This window comes from Manis pentadactyla, chromosome 12 (genome assembly GCF_030020395.1).
Source record: "Manis pentadactyla isolate mManPen7 chromosome 12, mManPen7.hap1, whole genome shotgun sequence".
Lineage (NCBI taxonomy): Eukaryota > Metazoa > Chordata > Mammalia > Pholidota > Manidae > Manis > Manis pentadactyla.
Genome location: NC_080030.1, coordinates 25,739,624 through 25,750,987, shown reverse-complemented (window position 1 = coordinate 25,750,987; position 11,364 = coordinate 25,739,624). Strand labels below are relative to the sequence as shown.

Here is an 11,364-nt window from a genome sequence, read left to right as displayed (position 1 = left end):
GGAAGCAACTGGGAGCTGGCTGGACATCTCTCTTATTTCATGTAACATCAGAGTTTCCCCATGTGGTCTTTCCATGGGGCTAGTCTGGTCTTCTTAACCAGCATGGTCGCTTTAGACATCTTACGTTATAGCTCGAGGTTCTAATACAAGAGTTGCAAGAAACACCAGATGGAAGCTGGCTTCTCGGCCAAAGCATGTCACATGACCAAATCCAAAATCAAGGGAAGAAAAACTATTTCAAACATACTTGTTTTTGGCAAAAGTGTTGTGGCTGCTTATTTTTTCCAAATAGTCACAAGATCTCCCCATCTCACACATGTTCTTTCAATATGGCTTTGAGGGGGAGAGAAAGCCAATTGTGTCTCCTCTTGAATCTTGTTGAGCCTGTAGTTGGAAATGAAAGTACGTGAATTCTAAGGCTGGGTCATAAAGAACAATGTAGGCAGGTGCCAGCTCCAGAGTCCCTAAAGCAGTGTATCTGCTCTGCCACCGGCTGTTGAGGGTTCAGCCTGGGGGACCTGAATCAGACCCCACACCCTGGCACTTGGGCCATGGCTGCAGCAGGGAGACCCGCCAGGGCAAACCTAGCGACAGGGCCCTTGAGCGACAGGTTTTAGAAGCTGCTACTCTGCTCAGAGTCAGGTCTCACCTGGCTCTATATTGTTCTCTGTGTATGTTGGGAGAATACATTTTGGAGCATCTAACTGAGCATCTGGGTGAAATCTGGCTTTCATTCATGAATGACTTCTTCTTGACAGAAGTATTTCAAAAGAAAAATCTTTACAATGGTCTCTGAGGCACTTAGTTCTATTCCCACCACTGCTTCCTGTTTTGTCCTATTACAAGTGGAGAATGACTGTGGTTCTAATTCTGAGCCTGGAAAAGGTGAAGATTTGAATATTGGAAATACTTTGGGAAGCAAATCAACTACACATGATAAAACAAGAGAAAAGAAGGAACAGCAAGAGAGTGAAGCGTATGAGCCCAGGAATTGTGCTTCTAAGAAAATTCTTCAGCAATTCTCTCATGCCGTGTGTAATGCTCAACATGAGCTTTCATTGTTAAACCCAGCACTGAAGAATTCAGAAGAAAACTGGCAAGAGTGGAGACAAGGATGGCATCCCAAATGCTGGAAGCAGAGCTTGAGAAGGCATCTAAATTATAGTTAGAATATGGGAGGGCACAAAAAAGGAGTAAGGAAGGCTGAAAATGCTTCAATTCAATGACAGGGTATAAATGAAAAAGGTAAGAGTTAATTGTATCTTAATAAAACTGGAAAAAATAAATGAAAAGTTTTTTAAAAGATGAAAGAATTGTCAGGGTAAAAGACAAACCTCTCACAGTATCATTAAAATATTTTAAATCTGAAGATCTGCCTTTGTTTGGTTGCTTTAACAAAATACCACAGCATTTGTTATAAATTATAGATATATTAAATTATACATTATATTTTATAATATACATTTATCACAAATTTAGTAGAAAATAAATACAAATTTATATTATAAATATTATAAATTGCTATTTATAAAGAGAAATTTATTGCTCATAGTTCTCAAGGCTGGAAATCTGAGACTGGGGTGCCAGCATGATTAGAAGAGGGTTTTCCTCCAGGTCACAGACTTCTCATTGTATCTTCAAGAAGAGCATTCATAAATTATAACAAGAGAAAATCTTATTGGGTACAATGGAACAGATCATTGGGCAGCTCATGAACACAGCCAGGAAGTGGTCCTGAGATATGGAAGAGTTGGAAGACTGATGAAGATGGAACATGGAAGGAAAGATGCTATAACCTAGAAGATACCAGTACAACTTCTTTGTTCCAGAACTCTTCTGTCTATAAAATCTACTCCCTGGTATAGTTGTCCTAGCTCCTTTCTACAGGCTAGACTGGATGTCCCCGATTCACAACTCATTGAATAAAGCCAATGTTTTTTACCCAGTTGTGTTTCTTAACACAGCAGCAGTCTACAGCTGCCTGGTACCAGGCCCTAGGATGTTTCAAGGCAAGGGAACTATTGTCTTGGGATGTTTGTATATGAAAGGCATGGTTTGGTTGGTTTGTATATGAAAAGTATGCTTCTGGCCAAGACCTTGCTATCACTAAGTATTGGCCAGCCCTGGGAGGGAGGTCTGTAATGCCTCCAAACGCCAGAGGACCAAGAACACAGAAAATAAGAAAGTACAGGTAATATAATTGGCTTTGTGATGAATGGATGGCAAACTGACAAACAGAATCTAAGAAAACATATCTACAATAAAATAACACCAATAAAAAGAATTATCAATATGTGCAACAAGTTGGATAGAACTGAAGGGCACTACGCTTAATGAAAAAATAATCTATATCAAAAGGCACATTTTGTGTGATTCCATTTACAGAACATCTTCAAATTGACTAAACTATATAGACAGAACAGATTAGTAGTTGTCAGGGGACAGGGACATGGGTGGAGTTGGATGGGTGTGACTATTAGGAATTTAAATTCTATGGGGAAAGAAATACTTTAAATTCTTTGATACTGAAGAAAAATTGAGGCTGGGACTCAGCTAAGAATTTGATTGAAATTCTGACTGTATTATAAAGCATATTTTTGATGTGGCCTGAAGCATTTAATTTTGCTCTGGAAGCCTCACATTCCTTATCAGTAAAAAGAGAATTAAAAGCTCTTCTGTTTTAGGATTAAAGATGGTGGCATGAGAGAAGAGACAGAGACTTCTTCCTAAAACAACATATAATACAAAAATATAATTAATACCACTAATCCTGGAAGATCAAAAGGAAAGAAGGCTGCACCAGACTGCATACACCTGGAGAAAAGAATAAACCTCACGGAACAGGATAACATACCAAAGCCGTGGCCTGGCTAGCCCCAAGCCCTTCCCCCATCCCAGTTAACCAGCAGGAGGAAGAGAAACGGAGCAGGCAGAGAGTGGAATCCTGGGATTTCTGAAAACCTAAATCTGGAGATCTGTTCTGGGAGCACAAACCTACATTTCATGGTGCTTTTCATGGTACTCTCATGATTAAGTGGTTGGAAAGCTACAAAAGGCAGAATTCCTGGAGAGACTGAGATTCCAGCCACTTGTGGAAAGCAGGGACCATATCTGGCTGCTCTGGGACAAAAGAAATGTGGGCAGTCTGAAAGACTTCCTAACAGCAAGAGGGCTGCAAAAGGGGCAAAGATTGCATACAGCTTACTGCTCAGGAGAAAGGACAGGTAGACAAAATTGTCCAGGTGCACTCTTCCCAGCAGGTTGGGAACTTTCTGGATCTTCAGGTGCTCCAGCTCCCTGGCTGGCTACACAGCTTGAAGGACCCCCCTCTGTAATACACAGCCTACTGCACCTTTCTCCCAGCCAGCGCCACCTGGCTTGCAAACCAGCAAACCCTACCTTGGTGTTAGGCCAGCCAGAGTGAAGCCCCATCTATAGCAATTCCAAACGCAAAGCATAGAGGCTTATACTTGTATGCTCAGTCCACTGGTTGTGTCAGTGGAGGCAGGCACAGAAGCCGGGAAGCAGGAAACAGCTTTCCTCCCCCTAGGCACCAGTACTGCTCCCCTTCAATGCCCGACATTGCTACAGGGGCTGAGCAGCTCCAGAGAGTTGAGCTTCTGGGCACTAGAGGGCGCCATAAACAAATATGAAACATCAAATAAATCTGCTTCAAAGTAAAATTGTGAATACAACACCTGAGAAAGATTCAAGTGAAATTGACCTCATGAATCTTCCTGAAAGGGAGTTCAAAATAAAAATCATTAACATGCTCATAGAGGTACAGAAAAATATTCAAGAACTCAGGAAAGAATTCTCATTGGAGATACAACCATTGAAGGGCACAAAGGAGGGTATTAAAAGCATATTAGATATGATGGAGATGATAAATGAAATAGAAATTATAGAAGAGGAATACAAATAAACTGAGGCACAGAGAGAAAAAAGGATCTCTAAGAATGAACGAATATTGAGAGAACTATGTGACCAATCAAAACAGAATAGTATTTTCATTATAGGGGTACCAGAAGAAGAGAAAGAAAAAGGGATAGAAAGTGTCTTTGAGGAGATAATTGCTGAAAACTTCCCAAATCTGGGAAAGGAGATAGTCCCTCAGGCCATCAAGGTGCACAGATCTCCCAACACTATGGATCCAAGGAAGACAACACCAAGACACATAGCAATTAAAATAGCAAAGATCAAGGATAAGGACAGACTATTAAAAGCAGTCAGAGAGAAAAATAAGATCACATACAAAGAAACATCCATCAGGCTATCATCAGACTTCTCAGCAGAAACATTACAGGACAGAAGGGAGTGGCATGATGTATTTAATACAATGAAGCAGAAGGGCCTCAAATCAAGAATACTTTATCTGGCAAGATTATCACTTAAATTTGAAGGCAGGATTAAACAATTTCCAGATAAGCAAAAGCTGAGAGAATTTACTGTCCACAAATGGTCTCTACAGTGTATTTTGGAGGGACTGCTATAGATGGAAGGGTTCCTAAGGTGTAATAGCTGTCACTAGAGATAATAAAACCACAGTAAAGAAAGTAGAACAGTTAATTTCCAAGAAAATGAAAAATTAAATCAACTATCCCCAAAGTCAATCAAGGGATAGACAAAGAGTACAGAATATGATACGTAACATATAAAGAATGGAGGAGGAAGAAAAAGGAGGAGAAAAAAAGAAATTTTAGATTGTGTTTGTAATAGCATTATTAAGTGACTTAAGTTACACTCTTACATAGAAAGAAGGTTAACCTTGAACCTCTGATAACCATGAATCTCAACCCTGCAATGGCAATGAGTACCTACATATCGATAATCACTGTGAATGTAACTGGACTGAATTCACCAAAAGACATAGAGTCTTTATCAATGGATAAAAAAACAAGACCCCTCTGCCACACAGAGAAGACAAGTAGTGAGTCTACAGCTGATGGACAGTGACTGTAATGTGGTTTGTGGGGGTGACTTGGTGATGGGGGAAGTCTAGTAAACATAATGTTCCTCATGTAAATGTATATTAATGATACCAAAATAAATAAAAAAACAAGACCCATCTTTATGCTGCCTACAAGAGACTCACTTTAAACCAAAAGACATACACAGACTAAAAGTGAAGGGATGGAAAAAGATATTTCATGCAATAGGGAGCTAAAAACAGAAGTGGCAGTACTTGTATCAGACAAAACAGACTTAAAAAAAAAAGAAAGTCACAAGAGACAAAGGACATTACATAATGATTAAAGGGTCATCCATCAAGAAGATATGACCATTATAAATATCTATGCACCCAACAGAGGAGCATCTACACATGTGAAACAAATACTAACAGAATTAAAGGGGGAAATAGAATTCAGTGCATTCATTCTAGGAGACTTCAACACTCCACTCACTCCAAAGGACAGATTAACCAGACAGAAAATAAGTAAGGAGGCAGAGGCCCTGAACAACACATTAGAACAGATGGACCTAACAGACATCTACAGAACTCTCCACCCAAAAGCAGCATAATACACATTCTTCTCAAGTGCACATGGAACATTTTCAAGAATAGATCATACACTAGGCCACAAAAAGAGCCCTGGTAAATTCAAAAGCTTGAACTTTTGCCAACCAGTTTCTCAGACCACAAAGGTATGAAACTAGAAATAAATTACGCAAAGAAAATTAATACTCCCACAAACACATGGAGGCTTTACAACATGCTCCTAAATTACCAATGGATCAATGACCCAATAAAAACAGAGTTCAAGCAATATATGGAGAGAAATGACAACAATAATACAGCAAAATCTGTGGGACACTGCAAAGGCCACACTAAGAGGAAAGTATATTGCAATGCAGGCCTACCTCAGGAAAGAAGAACAATCCCATATGAATACTCTGAACTCAGAAGGATTGAAATTGTACTAATCAGCTTTTTAGACCACAAAGGCATACAAATAGAAATAAACTATGCAAGTAAACTAAGACCCATAAACATATGGAGGTTTAACAACATTCTCCTTAATAATCAATGGATCAATGTCCAAATAAAAAAAGAGATCAAACAGTATGTGGAGACAAATGACAACAGTAAATCAACACCAAAGTGAATGCCGTACTAAGAGAGGGAAGTATATTGCAATACAGTTTTACCTCAAGAAAGAAGAACAATCCCAAATGAAGTCTAAACACACAATCAATGAACCTGGAAAAAGAAAAACACAGGAGTCCCAAAGTCAGTAGAAGGTTGGACATAATAAAGATCAGAGTAGAAATAAATAAAATCTAGAAGGATAAAACAGTAGAAAGAATCAATGAAAGCAAGAGCTGGTTCTTCAAGTATATAATCAAATTGGATAAACCCCTTGTCAGACCTAGCAAGAAAAAAAGAGTCTGCACACAAAAACAGAATCAGAAATGAGAACTGAAAAATCACTACAGCCACCACAGAAATCAAACAGTTATTAGAGAATACCATGAAAAATTATATGCTAACAATTGGGTAACCTAGTAGAAATAGATGTTCTAGAAAAATACAACCATCCACGATGGACCCAGGAAGAAACAGAAAATCTGAACAGACCAATTACCAGCAATGAAATTAAACTGGCAATCAAAAACTGCCAATAACAAAAGTCCTGGACCATGTAGCTCCACCACTGAATTTTTTCAAACATTTAGTGAAGACCTAAACACCCAACCTCCTTAAATTTTACAAAGACTAGGAGAGGAGGGAATACTTCCAAACTCATACTATGAGGCCATCGTCACTCTAATACCAAACCCAGGAAAAGACATCACGAAAAAATAAAATTACAGAACAAAATCCCTGATAAACATGGGCGCGAAAACACTCAACAAAATATTACCAAACTGAATTCAAAAACAGATCAAAAAGATCATACACCACAATCAAGTAGGATTTTTTCCAGGGATGCAAGGATGGTACGATATTAAAAAAAAAAACCATCAACATTATTCAACATGTCAACAAAAAAGAATAAAAATCACATGGTCATTTTAATATACGCTGAGAAAGCATTCGACAAAATTCAACATCCATTCATGATAAAAATTCTCAACAAAATGCGTATAGACGGCAACTACCTCAACATAATAAAGGCCATATATGACAAACCCACAGCCAACATCATACTTAACAGCAAAAAGCTGAAAGCTTTTCTTCTAAGATCAGAAACAAGACAAGAATTCCCCCTCTCCCCACTTTTGTTCAACATAGTAATATAGGACCTAGCCACAGCAATCAGACAACAAAAAGAAATAAAAGATATCCAGATTGGTAAGTAGGAAATTAAACTGCCACTGTTTGCAGATGACATGATATCATACATAAAAACCCTAAGAATCCACCCAAAAGTACTAGAGCTAATAAATGAATTCAGCAAAGTTGAATTTTACAAAATCAATACACAGAAATCTGTTGCACTCCCATATACTAACAAAAAACTAGGAGAGAAAGAAATCAGGACAATTCCATTCACAATTACATGAAAAAGAATAAAATACCTAGGAATAAACCAAACCAAGGAGGTGAAAGACCTATATCCTGAAAACTACAAGACACTCATATGAGAAATTAAAGAAGACACCAATATATGAAAATAACATCCCATGCTCATGGATAGGAAGAATTACTATTGTCAAAATGGATACCCTGTTGAAAGCAATCTACAGACTCAAAGCAATCCGTATCAAAATACCAGCAGCATTCTTCAACAAACAAGGACAAATAGTTCTAAAATTCATATGGAACCACAAAAGAACTAGAATAGCCAAGCAGTCCCAAGAAGGAAGAATAAAGCTGGGGGATTATGCTCCCCAATGTCAAGTTCTACTACAAAGCCACAGTAATCAAGACAATTTGGTACTGGCACAAGAACAGACCCATAGACCAATGGAACAGACTAAAGAGCCCATATATTAACCTAAGCATATATGGTCAATTAATATACGATAAAGGAGTCATGGATATACAATGCAGAAATGACAGCCTCTTCAACTGATATTGGCAAAACTGGACAGCTACATGCCAGAGAATGAAACTGGATTATTGTCTAACTCCATACACAAAAGTAAACTTAAAATGGATCAAAGACATGAATGTAAGACATGAAACTGTAAAACTCTTAGAAGAAAACATACGCAAAAACCACTTGAATATAAACATGAGCAAATTTTTCCTGAACGCATTGCCTCAGACAACGGAAACAAGAGCAAAAATGAACAAATGGGACTACATCATGCTAAAAAGCTTCTGTACAGCAAAGGACACCATCAGTAGGATAAAAAGGCATTCTCCACTAAGGGAGAATATATTAAAAAATGACATTTCCAACAAGGGGTTAACATTCAAAGTATATAAAGAACTTACATGCCTTAATACCCAAAAAGCAAATAACCCTATTAAAAAATGGGTGGAGGATATGAACAGACAGTTCTCCAAAGAAGAAATTCAGATGGAAAACAGGCACAGGAAAAGATGCTCCACATCACTAGTCATCAGAGAAATGCAAATTAAAACCACAATGAGATATCACCTCACACCAGTAAGGATGGCCACCACCTAAAAGACAAACAACAACAAATGTTGGTGAGGTTGTGGAGAAATGGGAACCCTCCTACACTGCTGGTGGGAATGTAAATTAGTTCAGCCATTGTGGAAAGCAATATGGAGGTTACTCAAAAAGCTCAAAATCCATTTGACCCAGGAATTCCACTCCTAGGAATTTACCCTAAGAATACAGCACCCCAGTTTGAAAGAGACATATGCACCACTATGTTTATTGCAGCACTAATCACAATAGCCAAGAAATGGAAGCAACCTAAGTGCCCCTCAGTAGATGAATGGATAAAGAAGATGTGGTACATATACACAATGGAATATTATTTGGCCATAAGAAGAAAAAAAATCCTACCATTTGCAACAACATGGATGGAGCTAGAGGGTATTATGTTCAGTGAAATAAGCCAGGTGGAGAAAGACAAGTACCAAATGATTTAACTCATATGTGGAGTATAAAAGCAAAGAAAAACTGAAGGAACAAAACAGCAGCAGAATCACAGAAGCCAAGAATGGACTAACAGTTACCGAAGGGAAAGGGACTGGGGAGGGTTGGTGGGAAGGGAGGGATAAGGGGGGGAAAGAAAGGGGGGGAATTACGATTAGCATGTGTAATGTGGGGGGAGGCACGGGGAGGGCTATGCAACATTGAGAAGACAAGTAGTGATTCTACAGCATCTTACTACACTGATGGACAGTGACTGTAATGGGTTTGTAGGGGGGACTTGGTGTAGGGGGAAGCCTGGTAAACATAATGTTCCTGATGTAATTGTAGATTAATGATACCAATAAAAAATGGTGGAGGACATGAACAGACAGTTGTCCAAAGAAATTCAGATGGCCAACAGGCACAGGAAAAGATGCTCCACATTGCTAATTATCAGGGAAATGCCAATTAAAATCACAATGAAATACCACCTCACACCAGTAAGGATGGCCAATGTAAAAAAGACATGAAACAAGAAATGCTGGTGAGGATGTGGAGAAAGGGGAACCCTCCTACACTGTTGGTAAAATTGTAAATTAGTTCAGTTATTGTGGAAAGGAATACAGAGGCTCCTCTAAAACCTAAAAATAGAAATACCATTTGACCCAGGAGTTCCACTTCTAGGAATTTACGCTAAGAATGTAGGATACCAGTTTCAAAAAGATGCATGCAACACTATGTATATTGCAGCACTATTTACAATAGCCAAGATATGGAAGCAACCTAGGTGTCCATCAGTAGGTGAATGGATACAGAAGATGTGGTACATATACACAATGGATTACTATTCAGCCATAAGAAAGAAACAAATCCTACCATTTGCAGCAATATGGAGGGAGCTATAGGGTATTATGCTCAGTGAAATAAGCCAGGTGGAGAAAGACACGTATCAAATAATTTCACTCATCTATGGAGCATAAAAACAAAGGAAAAATGGAAGGAACTAAACAGCAGCAGACTCATAGATCCCACTAATGGACTAACAGTTATCAAAGGAAAAGGGACATGGCAGGGTAGATGGGAAGGGAGGGAGAAGGGGAACAAGGGGCATTACAATTAGCACACATAACATGGCAGGGGGGCATGGGGAAGGCAGTATAGCACAGAGAAGACAAGTACTGACTCTATAGCATCTTACTATGATGATGGATAGTAACTGTAATGGGGTATGTGGTGGGGACTTGATAATGGGGGGAACCTAGTAACCACAATGTTGCCCATGACATTTTATATTAATTGATACCAAAATAAAACATAAATTAATTAATTTTTTAAAAAAGGAAAGACATGAAGCAAAAAATTCTAGCAAGGATGTGGAGAAAGGGGAACCTCCTACACTGTTGGTGGAATTGTAAATTAGTTCAATCATTGTGGAAAGCAATATAGAGGTTCCTCTAAAAACTAAAATTAGAAATACCATTTGACCCAGGAATTCTACTCCTAGGAATTTACCCAGAGAAAACAACATCCCATGTTCAGAAAGTTTATTGCAGCACTATTTACAATAGCTATTTACAAAAGATATAGAAGCAACCTAAGTGTCCATCAGCAGATAAATGGATAAAGAAGAAGTGGTACATATACACAATGGAATACTATTCTGCCATAAGAAGAAAACAAATATTACCATTTGGAGCAACATGGGTGGAGCTAGACAGTATTATGCTCAGTGAAATAAGCCAGGCAGAGAAAGACAAGTACCAAAGGATTTCACTCATTTGTGGAGTATAACAACAAAGCAAAACTGAAGGAACAAAACAGCAGACTCACAGACTCCAAGAAGGAACCAGTGGTTACCAAAGGAGAGGGGTGTGGGAGGGCAGTTGGGGAGGGAGGGAGAGGGGGATGGAGGGGTATTATGTTTAGTATACATGTGGTGTGGGATCACAGGGAAAACACACTGTAGCACAGAGAAGGTACATAGTGATGTGTGACATCTTGCTGTACTGATGGACAGTGACTGCATTGGGGTGTGGGTGGGGACTTCATAATATGGGTAACTGTAGTACCCACATTGTTTTTTCATGTGAAACCTTCATAGGAGTGTATATCAATAATACCTTAATAAAAAAATTTTTTAAAGCATCAAAAAGAAAAATAAAAAATATCACATGATCATCTCAAGAGATACAGAAAAAGCATTTGAGAAATCCTTCAACATGTATTCATGACAAAAACTCTCAACATAGTATGTATAGAGGGAATATACATCAACATAATAAAAGTCTTATGTGGTAAGACAACAGCTAACATCATCAACAATGTGAAAAACTGAAAGCTTTTCCTCTAAGATCAGGAA

The 11,364-nt window shown here is 38.5% G+C and overlaps 1 pseudogene; it reads left to right on the top strand.

Moving 5' to 3' along the window:
- Nucleotides 1-379: 379 nt before the first annotated feature.
- On the top strand, nucleotides 380-1,385 carry LOC118922959 (G kinase-anchoring protein 1-like; annotated as a pseudogene).
- Nucleotides 1,386-11,364: the final 9,979 nt, after the last annotated feature.